This window comes from Myotis daubentonii, chromosome 1, assembly GCF_963259705.1.
Source record: "Myotis daubentonii chromosome 1, mMyoDau2.1, whole genome shotgun sequence".
In the NCBI taxonomy this organism is placed as follows: domain Eukaryota; kingdom Metazoa; phylum Chordata; class Mammalia; order Chiroptera; family Vespertilionidae; genus Myotis; species Myotis daubentonii.
Window position 1 is genome coordinate 157020549 of NC_081840.1, and position 16695 is coordinate 157037243.

At 41.1% G+C, this 16695-nt stretch overlaps 1 protein-coding gene across 2 annotated transcripts in view; it reads right to left on the reverse strand.

Annotated features, from left to right (window-relative positions):
• The window catches only part of PRKCQ (protein kinase C theta), a 146743-nt gene that overhangs the window by 102490 nt on the left and 27558 nt on the right, over window positions 1-16695 (reverse strand). The gene's annotated exons all lie outside the window — the stretch shown is intronic.

Genomic DNA, 16695 nt, shown 5'->3' on the forward strand with positions numbered 1-16695 from the left:
TCTGTGCTCTCTCTATTCATCCTTCATTCTCTCTAGCCCTGATGCATATTAAAATAAAGATGTGATAATGGAAATAGTATGGTGCTGGTGACAGAAGGGTTGGGTAGATCATCAGAACAAAACAGAATGTCTTGAAACAGATCCAGGTATTTATGAAAGTTTTGTGTATGATGAAAACAGTATTTAAAGTCAGTGGAAAAGGAAGGATTGCTTAGTAAATGGGAGTGTGCCCACTGGATGAAGCCTACATTAAAGCTAACATCAAAATAAAATTTAGATAGATTGATGATATTAATGTAGAAATAAAACCTCTACACCAAGAAAAGTGCTAGATATGTAGATTAATGATTATATCCTTTTAGAGTTAGGAAGGATTTCTCAAGTATGATACCATAAACAAGCTCCATAAAGGGTCACAGTTCTACAATATTTTACCCTAAAACTTATGGGTTAAATATCAACAAATGATTTTACCTAAAAATTATGTGTTAAATATTAATAAAGTTTAAGAGAAATGACAAACCAGGAGATATAATAGTAAAATATGTGGCAAAGTATTTGATAAATATATGAAAAGCTCCTAAACATCAATAAAAATAATAAATGTACTAATTAATTATTATTTGCCTAATAAAAAATAGGCAAAGATTCAATGCAGGCATTTTCCAGAGGAAATATTATTAAAGGCTGATAAAACAGGAAAAAAATTCAGTTTCAGTAGAAATAAAAGAAATTATCCAGTTCCATAATCCCTTCCCTGCAATTCTAAAATCCAAAAGGCTCTGAAAATAGAAAAAAACCCTTTTATTCTATAGTGCAAACTAATTTTGTAGAAAAATCTGATGTGGACTTTTTGTGGTCTATTTTTTAAAATAATTGATTTCAGAGAGTAAGGGAGAGGGAAAGAGAGATAGAAACATCAACGACGAGAGAGAATCATTGATCAGATGCCTCCTGCATGCCCCACACTGGGGATTGAGCCTGCAACCCAGGCATGTGCCCTAACCGGGAATCGAACCGTGACCTCCAGATTCAGAGGTTGATGCTCAATCATTGAGCCACACTGGCCGGGCTATTTATTGCACTGAACATAACTCTTAATGCCCTCCCCATCATCATACAACTTGTTGGAAATACTTGGTAATATACCGAGTATATAACTTTATTACCTTTACAAAATATAAGTTCTGAAACAGATCTGGTGATAATGGTTTAGACAAGGAATCTGTACATATTCCCTCTCCCATAAAAATGTTACCCATGATGTTGAATCCACATGTTCACATTTTTAAAGTACTAAAGGGTACTGTGAACCACTTACCATGGATTTACAATAGATTTGCTGGGAGATGCCTCCCAAGCTCCATTTAGTGTTTTAGGAACACACCCTGTGGTAGCCATGGCAGTAGAATTGAAGATCCCTCTTCCTTCCTACTGAATAGTGGGAGCAGGTCCTTCCCCAGCACCAGGTCACTGGAGGGGCTCCCGTGGCCAAGAGCAGTGGGAAGTTAGGGCCTGGAGTAAAGGGCACTGAGGAGGCAGGCAGAAATGGGGGAGATGTGCCCTCAGATGATGCTTAGCATAGGGGCACTGAGGTGAAGTGGGCAAGATGATGGAGGGCAACGAGACTCCAGGTGAGGGTGGGAGTGGAGGCACAGGACAAGGAGGACTGACACCAGGGAAGGTGAACTTAAGAGGGTGAGAAAAAGGAGGTTGAGGGGAAGAAGAGGAACATATGCAATTGGTGGTCTCCAACAAAGGGCATTTGAAGGTTGGACAGCTTATGGTATAAACCTTCCCACTGGCACAGAGACTCAGAGTCGAACCCAGACCTGTTCCCTTCAATTTCCTGGCAGCTGGGCATGGCCAACAGCAGGTGAGCCTAGCTATGTGTAACTTCCAGGTTGGGCCCCGGCTACAATATGGAGGTGGTGGCGCTGCATCACTTTGGCAGTCACCTTGGTGATGCCCGAGCCTGGGTTCTCAGCTATCTTGTTTCGGCCACAGCAGCTAAACATAGAGTATCAAATACCACACTTCACAAGACTTTAATAAGAAATAATATAACGGAAAGAGTTTTCTGACTGATAGAAAATTATCTTAATAACAAAAATAGAATTTTATCATTTTACTCTAAAAGGTTCTTTTCTTCCTCCCACTCTGCCAGCCAATTCTTCTGACCAGCCAATTCTCCCTGTCCCGCTGACAGGAAAAAAAAAAAGAAAAGAAAAAAGAAGGATTTTGCCGAGGCCTCAGTTTTGAACAGCGGCTGTTGTGAGCCTGGGGTGCAGGCCATGGCCAGTTGGCCACCAGGGGAGGCAGCTGATGGCCGTGTCCCCACCTCAACCCTCCGTTGCACACCGGGAGCACCTCCCACCTGCTCACAAACCGCGGAAATGCTAATTTCTGGAGAAAACCCTGGAGAGCAAACCACCGATTCGTGTGGAATTGAAAGAGAAAATGAAGACTCAGAGAAAGTGCTGATACTCAAACGCAATTAAGAAGTGTTGGAGGGAGAACCAAGATGGCGGCGATATAGGCAGACGCGTCCCAGGTCGTGTCCCGGAGCAAATGGAGCGAGCAGCTGAAGCTAGTAACACTCACACCGAATTGGCGAAATTGCTCAGCTGGTGAGAGGGTTTACAGCTGGGAAGAGCAGAACTCCCCTGTTAAGGTAAAAAAAAAAACCAGGGATTTGGGCAGGAAAGTTTGCCAGACCTCTGAGCCCAGAGAGTCGGAGGGAGACCGCGTGGCAGACAGCCGCGTCCCCTGGGACAGGCACAGCCCCTGACGGGGGAAAGGAGAACCGCGGGATTCCTGGCGCCACCAGGGAAATTGAGAGCTGGGTTCTGTGACCGCGGAGGACTGAGCCTAAAGGGGGCAGCCTGAAGAGCTGACCTGACCATGCAGTCCCGGTAAGAGAAGAAGCTTACAGAAACCAAGCCTTCCCCGTTTCCGCGGCCGGCATTTGTTTGTTTGTTTTCACTGAACCCTGTTCATGGGACATTTCGGATACAGACACTCACCTGTGCTGAAGAGAGGGAGAGTGTGCGGAGGAGTGGAATCTGGGGAGAGACTGGGGAAAGAGGGGGAGCCAGGAGAGGTGGTAGTGAATTGAGTGCTGAGACACCCCAGAGCCCGGGACTGGGGCAGCCACCCGCTCCTGAGAGGGAGTCTCCTCCCCCCAGCCCCCAGGCAAGGAGCACAGCCACACCCAGATTCCACCCTGTACGAGATCAAGGATTAAGATAACCTGATCAGTCCCTGGGAGTTAACAGGGTCTGGCCTATAGGGGGATTTTCAATCCCAGCAACAACACAGCCCCGGTAACTAACTATTACGCAGTCAGCTCTGGGCAGTGAACTTCCACTGGACAGAGAGGCCCTATAGCCTCAGAGGCCAACCCCAGAACACTGCCACCCAGAGGCTGACGCACAAACTGACTCTTTGCTAAACACAAAATAAGGCAGTCTGGGAAATAAATGCGGCATGCTTTAAAATAAGGACTGTGGTTTACAACACAGAGGAACAGTATATCGCAGGGAAACTCAACACTCTCCTGAATACCTGGAAGGTCTAAGGCAAGCCACACTGAAGAATAGAAGAAACGAAGGACCTTCACTACTGCAATTTTTTTTCTTTTTTCACTTTTTAACTAAGAAACCAATTTTTTTTTCTTTTTCATTCTTTTTTTTTCTTTTTTTTTCTTTCTTTTCTTCTTTTTCCATCACCTGATTTTACCCTTTTAATTACTACCTTCTTATTTTTAACCAGTATTATTACTGCTACCATTTTACCATTTTTTTAAAGTGCCATTTTATTTTTTCTTTATTTTATTTTGGGATTGGTGTTCACCATTCTATTTTCATCGTTATATTATTGGTTTTTTCTAGTTTGCACTCATATCCAGGGAGCTGTTGCTGGAATTTGTTGGGATTAATGGCTGTTCTATAGGAGTATTCTCCTCATATAAAAAGTCTCTTCCCTCTTCCACTTCATTCTCTCTTTTCGCTCTTTTTTTTTTTTTTTTCTTTTCTTTTCTCGCTTTTATTTTCCCCCTTCCTTTTTCCCAATTTCATTTTTGCACTCCCTTTTTTTGGTCCCTACTTTTCTTTTCCTTTTTCTCTTTTCTCTTTTTCTCTTCCTTCTTCCTTATCCCCTAATTCTCTTAATTCAGGTGGTCACCTTTAATTGGGGTTATTAATATCGTGAATATATTTGTGTATAGTGCCTGGTACGTGGTGCCTTGTTGTGTTGTATTTTGTGCCTTTAAATCAACGCAGCAGATCCAAGCAACAGCAACCTCCTGAGCACCTCATCCTCTGCTGAGGAACAGCAGCTGTATGTGAAACATCGCCCCACCAGCCGGAAGAGCCACCACAGCTGTGAACAGCACCCACCAGAGGAGCTGCTGCCAACTGAAGAGCAGCTGCTACCGCAACCGCCCAAAGAGCAACCACAGACCAAGGAGTCACTGCCACCAAGGGAGCAACCACTGAACAACTCAACGTCTAGATATGTCAGTGAGATCAAACATGGGTAGACAAAGAAACCCCCAAAGGAAAGAGAAGGAGGACTCTCCAGAAAAGCAGCTAAGTAATACAGAGGCATGCAACATGACAGATAAAGAATTCAGAATAAGGATCCTAGAGTGCATAAACCGGATGGAGGAAAAAATCGACAACCTCTGCAAGAAGCAAGAAGAAACAGATGAAAAAATCGATAACATATGGAAGAAGCTAGAAGAAACAGATGAAAAAATCGATAACATATGGAAGAAGCTAGAAGAAACAGATGAAAAAATCAACAACCTAAGACCCAAGAAGAAATGAAGAGTGATATAGCTGCAATGAAAAACTCCATTGAAAGTATCAACAGTAGACTAGGAGAAGCGGAGGACCGAATTAGTGAATTAGAAGACAAGGAAGCAAAACACACCCAAAATGTACTGCAATTGGAGAAAAAAATTAAAAGACAGGAGGAGAGCCTAAGGGAGCTTTGGGACAACATGAAACGAAACAACATACGAATAATAGGAGTACCAGAACAACAGAAAGATGAACAAGGATTAGAAAACCTACTCGAAGAAATAATATCAGAAAACTTTCCTGAGGTGGGGAAGAAAAAAGTCACACAAGCCCAGAGAGTCCCAAACAAGGTGAACCCGAAAAGACCCACACCAAGACACATCATAATCACCATGGCAAATGTTCAGGACAAAGAGAGAATCTTACAGGCTGCAAGAGAGAGACGGAAAGTTACATACAAGGGATCTCCCATAAGATTGTCAAATGACTTCTCAACAGAAACACATCAGGCCAGAAAAGAATGGACTGAAATTTACAAAGTGATGCAAAGCAAAGGACTGAATCCAAGAATACTCTATCCAGCAAGGCTATCATTCAAACTTGAAGGGGAAATAAGAAGCTTCACAGACAAAAAAAGACTAAGGGAGTTTGTCACCACCAAGCCAGCAATGCAAGGAATGCTAAAGGGACTGGTATAAAAATAAGAAATAAAAAGCTCAGAAAGAAAACAGCCACACAAAAAAAGAAATGGCTACAAACAAGTACCTTTCAATAATAACTTTAAACGTAAACGGACTAAATGCTCCAACCAAAAGACATCGAGTGGCTGAATGGATAAAAAAACATGACCCATACATCTGCTGTCTACAAGAAACCCACCTCATGAGAAGGGACTCACACAGACTGAAAGTGAAAGGATGGAAAAATATCTTTCAGGCAAATGGAAAGGAAAAGAAAGCTGGGGTAGCAATACTTATATCAGACAAAATAGACCTCAAAGTGAAGGCCTTAACAAGAGATAAGGAAGGCCACTTCATAATAATAAAGGGATCAATACAACAAGAAGATATAACCCTGGTAAACATATATGCACCCAATGTAGGAGCACCCAAATTCATAAAAAAACTCCTGGAAAATATCAAAGGAGAGATCGACAACAATACAATCATAGTAGGGGACTTTAATACACCATTGACAGCACTGGATAAGTCCTATAGACAAACAATCAGCAAAGATACAGCAATCCTAAATGACTCACTAGATCAGATGGACTTAATAGACATCTTCAGAACACTGCACCCCAAAGCCAGAGAATATACGTTCTTCTCAGGTGCTCATGGGACATATTCAAAAATAGACCACATATTGGGTCACAAGCAAAGTATCCCCAAATTCAAGAAGATTGAAATCATAAAAAGCATCTTCGCAGACCACGATGGCATAATATTAGAAATAAACTACAATAAAAACAACCCAAAATACTCAAACACCTGGAAGCTGAATAGCATGCTATTAAATATTGATTGGGTTACCAATGAGATCAAAGAAGAAATTAAAAACATCCTGGAAACTAATGACAATGAAAACACAACAATCCAAAACCTATGGGACACATTGAAAGCAGTCCTGAGAGGGAAGTTTATAGCTCTACAGGCCTATCTCAAAAAACAAGAAAAAATGGTAGTAAATCATCTAACTCTACAACTCAAAGAATTAGAAAGAGAGCAACAAGAAAACCCCAGAGTGAGCAGAAGGAAGGAGATAATAAAGATTAGAGCAGAAATAAATGACATAGAGACCAAAAAAACAATACAGAAAATCAATGAAACCAAGAGCTGGTTCTTTGAAAGGATAAACAAGATTGATAAACCTCTAGCCAGACTCACCAAGAAGCAGAGAGAGAGGACCCAAATAAATAAAATCAGAAACGATAGAGGCGAAATAACAACAGACCCCACAGAAATACAAATGATTGTTAAAAAATACTATGGACAGCTCTACTCCAACAAACTAGACAACCTGGAGGAAATGGACAAATTCCTAGAAAAATACAGCATTCCAAAACTCAATCAGGAAGAATCTAAAAATCTCAACAGGCCAATAACTATGGAAGAAATTGAAGCAGTCATCAAAAAGCTTCCATCAAACAAAAGCCCAGGACCAGACGGCTTCACAGGGGAGTTTTACCAAACATTCAAGGAAGAACTAAAACCTATCCTCCTCAGACTACTACAAAAAATTCAAGAGGAAGGAACACTTCCAAGCTCATTCTATGAAGCCAGCATCACCCTGATACCAAAACCAGGTAAAGACAACACAATGAAAGAGAATTACAGGCCAATATCCCTCATGAACATAGATGCCAAAATCCTCAACAAAATCTTAGCAAATCGGATCCAGCAGTACATCAGAAAGATCATACACCATGACCAAGTAGGATTTATCCCAGGGATGCAAGGATGGTACAATATCCGCAAATCAATAAACGTGATACATCACATAAACAAATTGAAAGAAAAAAACCACATGGTCATATCAATTGATGCAGAAAAAGCATTTGACAAAATTCAACACCCATTTTTGATAAAAACTCTCAGCAAGGTGGGAGTAGAAGGATCATACCTCAACATAATAAAAGCCATATATGACAGGCCCACAGCCAACATCATACTCAACGGACAAAAACTAACACCATTTCCCCTAAGAACAGGAACAAGACAGGGATGCCCCCTCTCACCACTCCTGTTCAACATAGTACTGGAAGTGTTAGCCATTGCAATTCGGCAAGAAGAAGAAATAAAAGGCATCCAAATTGGAAAAGAGGAAGTAAAACTGTCCTTATTTGCAGACGACATGATATTATACATACAAAACCCTAGAGATTCCATCAAAAAGCTACTAGACTTAATACATGAATTTGGCAATGTAGCAGGATACAAAATTAACCCCAAGAAATCTGAGGCATTTCTATACACCAATAGTGAACTTTCAGAAAGAGAGATTATAAAAACAATCCCGTTTACCATTGCACCGAAAAAACTAAGCTACCTAGGAATAAACTTAACTAAAGAGGTAAAAGACCTCTACTCAGAAAACTACAGGACGTTGAAAAAAGACATAGAGGAAGACATAAACAGATGGAAGAACATACCGTGTTCATGGATTGGTAGAATCAACATCATTAAAATGTCCATACTACCCAAAGCAATCTATAAATTCAACGCACTTCCCATTAAAGTACCAACAGCATACTTCAGAGATCTAGAACGAACTTTCCAAAAATTCATCTGGAATAAAAAAAGACCCCGAATAGCTGCAGCAATCCTGAAAAAGAACAAAGTAGGTGGGATCTCAATACCAGATATCAAGTTGTATTACAAAGCCACTGTTCTCAAAACTGCCTGGTACTGGCACAAGAATAGGCATATAGATCAATGGAATAGAATAGAGAGCCCAGAAATCGGCCCGAACCAATATGCTCAATTGATATTTGACAAAGGAGGCAAGAACATACAATGGAGCCAAGATAGTCTCTTCAATAAATGGTGTTGGGAAAATTGGACAGATATATGCAAGAAAATGAAACTAGACCACCAACTTACACCATACACAAAAATAAACTCAAAATGGATTAAGGACTTAAATGTACGACAGGAAACCATAAAAATTCTAGAAGAATCCAAAGGCAAGAAAATCTCAGACATATGCCGAAGCAATTTCTTCACTGATACAGCTCCTAGGGCACTTGAAACTAAAGAAAAAATGAACAAATGGGACTACATCAAAATAAAAAGCTTCTGCACAGCAAAAGAAACCATCAACAAAACAACGAGAAAACCCACTGTGTGGGAAAACATATTTGCCAATGACATATCTGATAAGGGCCTAATCTCCAAAATTTATAGGGAACTCATACAACTTAACAAAAGGAAGATAAACAATCCAATCAAAAAATGGGCAAAGGACCTAAATAGACACCTTTCAAAAGAGGACATTCAGAAAGCCAAGAGACATATGAAAACATGCTCAAAGTCACTAATCATCCGAGAGATGCAAATCAAAACAGCAATGAGGTACCATCTCACACCTGTCAGACTGGCTATCATCAACAAATCAACAAACGACAAGTGCTGGAGAGGATGTGGAGAAAAAGGAACACTTGTGCACTGCTGGTGGGAATGCAGACTGGTGCAGCCACTATGGAAGACAGTATGGAGTTTCCTTAAAAAACTGAAAATGGAACTCCCATTTGACCCTGTGATCCCACTTCTAGGAATATATCCCAAGAAACCAGAAACACCAATCAGAAAGGATATATGCACCCCTATGTTCATAGCAGCACAATTCACCATAGCTAAGATCTGGAAACAGCCTAAGTGCCCATCAGTAGATGAATGGATTAGAAAACTGTGGTACATCTACACGATGGAATACTATGCTGCTGTAAAAAGGAAGGAACTCTTACCATTTGCAACGTCATGGATGGAACTGGAGAGCATTATGCTAAGTGAAATAAGCCAGTCAATAAAGGAAAAATACCACATGATCTCACTCATTCATGGACAATAGAGACCATTATAAACTTTTGAACAATAGTAGATACAGAGGCAGAGCTGCCTCAAACAGATTGTCAAACTGCAGCGGGAAGGCCGGGGAGGGTTGGGGGGCAGGAGGTAGGGGGGTAAGAGATCAACTAAAGGACTTGTATGCATTCATATAAGCATAACCAATGGACATAAGACACTGGGTGATAGGGGAGGCTAGGGGACTGTCTAGGGCGGGGGGATAAAATGGATACATATGTAATACCCTTTGTAATACTTTAAGCAATAAAAAAAAATAAATAAATAAATAAGAAAAAAGAAAAAAAAAAGGAGGACATGACAATGGTAACCAAATGGGCATCGGCCTCAATGTCCTGTTTCCGCCCAACAATTGACAGCAAAAACAAACCTGAACCATATTCTGGGCACACACCTTTTCCTGAAGTTTAAGAATTTGAAATTCAAATTGTTTGCCCAGAGGAAGAATTCTGGGAGAGAAAGCAGAAGGAACTGCATAGAGTATCTAGCACATCGTCCTGTGCTTCGGCTGCTGGAACAAAGAAGATGAACTCTAGGGGCACAAACTCCTCCTCCTTGAGACAAAACAAAAACCTACCTAGCTAATTAGAAATACCCTGCCCCTAATCCTCCACATCTCCCAATCTCAGAGCTCAGAGTGACGTGAACATACTGGTCTGGTTGTCACCAGAACAAACTTGTCATGCCTGAGGGATAGAAAGAGACAGGCAATGAAGCACATGGGGCAGAAGGGGTGCTGGTGGTGGAGGTGGTGGTGGGATGGGGACACGTAGATTGCTGGACGTGGAAGAGAAGGAATGGAGTCGACTTGGTTCTTCACCGCAGGCGTTTGTGAATGGCTATAGGGAAGGCGGACATTCTTTTTCTTTCTTACTTTTGAAACTAACATTTCATCTTTTTCTAAAAAGAATTGAAATCAATAACCTAGTTTGTTAGCCTGTACTTCACTTCACCTCTTAGAGAAATACATGAGAATGAGGAATAACAAATCTGACAAGTATTCTAAGTACTTTCAAATATGTTTCCTCCATTTTAATGCTACAGTCTTGTGATGTTTCCAAGTTGATACTTCTACCATATTGTACAGAGAGAGAAACAGGCTCTGAGAGGTGAGGGCATTTGTCCAAAGTCATACAGCTAATTATGGCGGAGTGGGGACTGGAACTCTAGTGCGCAGATGCTGACCTGGGGGCTCTCGGCCATAAATGTTCCCCTCCTTACTCACAGTCTGTTCAGAGAGCACACACAGTTCTTTGATCTCCAATAAGCTAAGTGCTATTCTGTTAGTAATCATTTTTAATTACCTCTGACTGAGTGACTTATTCTGACATCTTTGTCAAGAAACCTTTGGGTTCCCACTGAGTTCTCAGCGGCTGGTCTTGACTGCAGAGATGGGATTAAGAGGTATTATTCATCTAGGGCTCTCAAAAGACACGTCCACCTCTGTTGCTCCCAATAATGAAGCCACACTTCTTATCTTGGCAAACTTGGTTCAGGGAGGGCAGAACCAGTGCTGCCTTTTTCTGCTTCCTCTTCCACAGGGGGGGCCACCCTTCCCCACACTTCCGCCTCTGGGCCCTGGGCACTTCAGTGCTTCCTCCCTGGTGATGGAATGGGAATAAAAAGACAAGTGACAGATACAGACCATCTAGCCTTCAGGCAAACAGGAAGGACAAGAGGAAGGAGGGGGCTTTGCTTCCCTGTCCCATGGCTGTCGAGGGGGAATGTGAGCATGGTCTCCAGGAGCAGTGAGAACAGGACTGAAGCTCCTGCCAGCTTCCCCTGCATCTGTCTGAAACACCATTCATCTGAGCCTCTGAGGAAAGAGTAGCTGTTCTACGGTGAATGCCCATGTGCTGTGCTCCGGTGTCCAACCACTGGGGCTGCCACAGCTGGGGTCTAGGGGTGACTGGCTCTGGGGAAGCAGGAAATGGGTCTGCAAGTCTGGCCTGACGACTGCAATCAATTCCAGTTATTTTCTTGCTGGGCCTCTGGGAAGCTAAGGAAGCAGGGCTGGTGTCTGATTGGAGGTAGAAGGTATTTTAATAGGAGTGACCTCTTAGCAGAGAGAGAAAAAACATCTTATAGAAGCTGTTCCATTGGGAAGTGCTAAATATAGTTCTAATTGTTTAGAGACTTTCCTGTACTGAAATTTACCCCCCTGGATATCAGTTCCCTCATTGATTCTAGTTCTGTCCCCAAGGTTTCTCTCTGTAAGTTGAATAGTGTGCGGCCTCTGCCACAGATCCTTTCAGCTAGCCAAGGACAGCTGACATACTCCTCTGCCTTTTCTTCTTGGTAGGAAATACCCTCAGATCCTTTAGTTACCTTTTTTTTGTCAGAGCTTCTAGACCCTTGGTCTTCATCACCTTTGCAGGGACACAGTGAAGTTTGTCAATATGCTTTGTTGTTGCCAGAAAAATTAATCCACATTTAATAACATTTTTATTATGGTGAAATATGTAGATTATCCCCTCAAAATGTATATACAAACTTTGAATAATTATAAAGGCAGTGTTTATTAAAATACATTTTATTTTCAAAATTTAGCTATCAGCTGTTAAAGTGTGTATACATTTTTTTGGAGGGGACACCCTGCATATAAAATTTATCATCTTAACCATTTTTAAATTTACAGTTCAGTGACATTAAATACATTCATAATGTTGTGCAACGATCATCATCATTCATCTCCAGAATTTTCTATCTTCCAAACAAACAAACTCTGTACCTATTAAGCAGTAAGACTCCATCCCTTCCTCTTCCTAGACCTTGGTAGTCACCATTCAGCATTCTGTCTCTAAGAAGTTGACCAGTCTAGAAATTTCACTTCAGTGGAATCACACATTTGTTCTTTTGTGTGTGGCTTATTTTGTATAACATTATCAAAGTTCATCCATACTGTAGCATGTATCAGAATTACACTCCCTTTTTATGGCTGAATAGTATTCCATTGCACCTATAGACCCCATTTTGTTTACCATTCATCTATTGATAGGTAGCTGGGTTGTTCCCATCTTTTGGCTGTTCTGAATAACGCTGTCATGAACCTTGGTGTACAAGTATCTGAGTCTCTGCTTTCAGTTCTTTTGAGTATGTACCTAGGAATAGAATTGCTGGATTACATGGTAATTCTAGGTTTAACTTGGAGGATCCATCATACTGTTTTCCACAACAACTGTACCATTTTACAGTTTACCAGTAATGTTTCTCCACAACACTTATTTTCTGTTTACTGCGTCCCAATGGATGTGATTTTGAACATCTTTTTGTGCATGTTCATGTGCTTTTAAAATATGTCTGTAATAATCCATACTCTCCAGATATTGTCAGATTGACAGAGGGTAGTGTTCTGTGATCCACTGAAGACCCATCAATGCAGGCTGAGAATAAATGGACTTTTTGTGAAAGCTATATTCTACTGTTATCTCCTACAGAAGTCTTCACTAGAACTCCGGAATCCTCTTCATCAGAATGTTCCCATATTTTCCCATCCTGCCCTTGACCAGTTAGGTTGCTGGATCTAAATGAAGGCTTTTAACAAAGTTAGATCTCAGTTTGGTGTTGGCCCGGCTTCCCTGTCATGTGATCATTTTGGCGCTGCCTCCTCCGGACCCTTCTAGTTTTGTGTGGTCAGATGTTAGTTTGACCTGACTTCTAAGTCTTCACTCAGGATAATAATTCCTACAAATGCTGATGACTAGGGCAGAATCAAGTACAGCCTCCTATGACCTGCCACTAAATACCCCTCTATCTTGAATTTGGAATGAATTATCCCTATGCACCAGCTAGTTATTTTTTATGTTTTTAACAGGAGTGTTATGAGACATTGTGTTAAATATCTTATTGAAATAAAATGCTTTCTCACTAGTATTTCACTAGTCTGGTAACTCCACAAAAATGGAAATTAAGTGCCTTTGGCATGAGTCCTGCTGATTATCACCTTTATTTTATTTTATTTTATTTTTTTACAAATATACAAAAAACTTTCTGCTATATTACAAGTCTATTTCTCTCTTTTAAGTGAAGATTGGAAAATTGCTACTTTGGACTCTTTTCAATTATCCTTCCTATATTGATGCTACATCATAAACTCACCTCCAACTTTCTCTTTTCCATACCAAGTAATATCTACTTTTTATTCTTTTCTCCAAAATGTATTCATATTCAAAATTCAAATTATTTCCCCCTACTCTCTGGATGCTATCTGATTTCTATATGAACTTGTTAAAATGCCAAGCTGCTGGGCTTTTCTATATTATTGACTTCAAGGTCCAGGAAAGCAACCACACCTTTTCAACATGCTCCTTGATTCTCTGGCAGAGGCAGGAGCTGGAGCTGTGAATGGTTCTAACTGTTCTCACTAAGAATGAGGAGGCCAATTCAAAGCTCAAGGAAGAATTGGGTAAACTTGAGAAAATTATTTCATCTCTGTGGGTCTCATCTTCTTTGCCTATAAAATGAGGGAGTAGAGGTTAATCTCCCCAGTTTAGTGTAATCCCAACACCCTACAGTGTGTGGTAGCTTCCAGACTTGCTATTTATGCTGACTATTTTGCTAATACATTTTACAGACAGAAATATGCCATCTTGGTGAAATATCCTTGTATTCTGATATTCTGGAAATAACATACCTATATATATATAAAAGCCCAAGTGACCAGCCGACCAGCCAGCCAGTAGCCATGATGTGCACTGACCACCAGGGGGAAGACACTCAATGCAGGAGGGGAAACCACAGACATGGAGGCATGGAACAGACTGATGAATCTCAGAAGGAAAGGGAGTGGGGGGGGGGAAGGGTGGGAAGAGATTAACCAAAGATTTTATATGCATACTAGAGGCCTGGTGCATGGATTCGTGCAGCGGTCGGGTCCCTCGGCCTGGCCTGTGAGGGTCGGGCCAAAAACCAGCTCTCTGACATCCCCCAAGGGGTCCCGGATTGTGACCAGGTAACACTTACACAATGAATACTCATTGGGCATGGATTATTGGTATTTTATCCTTGAACACTTGCATTTTCGTAGAAGCAGCAAGACATGAATACAGAAGCATTTATGGAAGCCATGATGTGAATAACGGAACATACATAATTTCAGAGTTAACAGTTCTCACTCTAAGACAGAGCAGAATTCAGCATCTGGATTGCAGGTGCGCTTTGCCACTCATCTTGTGGTGTTAGGTAGTAGCACATAGGGGGGAGTCAGAAGATCAGCTTAACGTCGAATTTGATGGTAAGGGTCACTCACCTGCTTTGTGCTTCAAATTCCTTATCTAAAAGGAATGGAAGTAATAAAGGTTACCTACATCATAGCTTCATTAGGTATTCCTAGGAATATATATATATATATATATATATATATATATATATATATATATATATATTCCTATATATACTCACTGGGAAAATATGTAATTCATAAGGTATAAGGTATTTCCAAGTCAAGTTCATATTCTTTTCATTGTTTCTGCCAAATAAATAAAAATGGTTTCCTTTTTTTCTTTTTTTTAAATAAAGGTTTCTTTTTCTGCTTGTGTTTAGAAAGTCTCAAAGCAAGAGCAAAACCCCACTGCCAACGTGTCCTTTCCCTACACAGAGCTACTTCTGTGGGGCTCTAAGGAAAGTCCAGGGCTAGGAAGTCAACTCCTTCTGGGGGTGAGGGGTAGGGGATAGGGGGTGGGAGAGCGAGAGCGCAGCACTTCCATTGCCCTGCAGGGAGGCAGCCAGCTCCTGCCACTGTCCTTTAAAGCTGTTCCTCAGCCAGCACTTCCCCTATTTCGATGTGCTCAGTACTTGGTTTGTGCACATTCTGCTGTGTTTACTTTTAAAAGGAAAAGAAGCAAAAGTCATACAGGTGGAGCCCACACATCTGAAATACTGTCAGCGTGGCACGTGGTTCCTAGCACTTTCTGCTGAGTCTGTCTGGTTTCTTTCTATCTTGAAATGGAGGAGAAAAACGAAAAGGGGAAGGAAGGGTGCTGGGGAGAAAAAGGTGAGAGAGGAAAAAGTAAGCACTAGGTCTGTCATGACTAAGGTAAATGTACTAAGTTCATTCTCTGAATAAGAGTTCATACATCATCCTAAAGCCAACAGCGACTTCTGCCACCCTTATCTATTAGAGAGAAACTAACCGCTACTTTGTGGTTACCTCAGAAAAGCAAACACACACCCCCAGACACTTAAACACTGTCATGGATATTGAAATAAACTCACCCCTTACAATGATCTTGTTTGACTTAGGCTTTGTGTAGGCAGCTGCCAGACTGGAAACCTCGGAGCCTTATGGGAAGGGAAGAAGTCATCTCTAGTCCTCTTAATACTCCGAGGGTTACGCATTTTTCAGATAGCTTGCATGTAGTTTCCTAGGAGAGTGCCATTTTCCCCTCAGGTAAGCGAAATTGATTATATCATTTATCTTACTACAGTAAATCAAGAAACTCATTAATTTAATCTAATTCTCATCCCTGATTAATTTGGAATATGTGTTAAACTTCACAAGGAAGTGATAGATTAAAATTTAACTATGGAAAACATGTTTTGGGGAAGGTTTTGCTAAGTACTATACCAAGACTATTTTATGTCTTAAGGGGGTGTGTTTAGTGTGTAAGTTGCAGGTATTTATAATGGAAATGAAAGTTAGAAATATTATTAGCTACTGTTGATTGAGCTTTATACTCCTCTTTAAAAACATGCCCACGGTAGCTCTGCAAGGTAGAAATTGTCACCCTTATTTTACAAATGAAGAAACTGAGCAAAGAGATTAAACATCTTATACAAGGATTTGCAGCTGAGAAGGAAAGGATTCAGCATCTGAGGCCCTTTCTATTACCCCAGCAGTCAGTTTCTTTTCTCTTTTTACCCTCACCGAGGCTATTTCATTGATCTTAGAGAAAGAGAGAGAGGGAGGAGAGAGGAGGAGGAGGAAGAGGAGGAGGCAGAGGAGGAGAAGGAGGAGGAGGAGGAGGAGGAGGAGGAGGAGGAGGAGGAGGAGGAGGAGGAGGAGAGAAACATTGATGGGAGAGAGAAACATCAATCCTCACATTGATCTGTTGCCTCCTATATGCACCCCGACTGGGGATGGAACCTGCAACCTAGATATGTACCCTGACCAGGAATCGAACCCACAACCTTTTAGTGTACAGTTTGATAATCCAACCAACTAAGACATCTGGCTAGGGCCAGTTTCTATTTTTAAAGGTGGGTGCTACTAGACAACCTATTTTGTTTAAAAAATATTTTTATTGATTTCAGAGAGGAAAGGAGAGGGAGAAAGAGATAGAAACATCAATGTTGACAGCGAATCA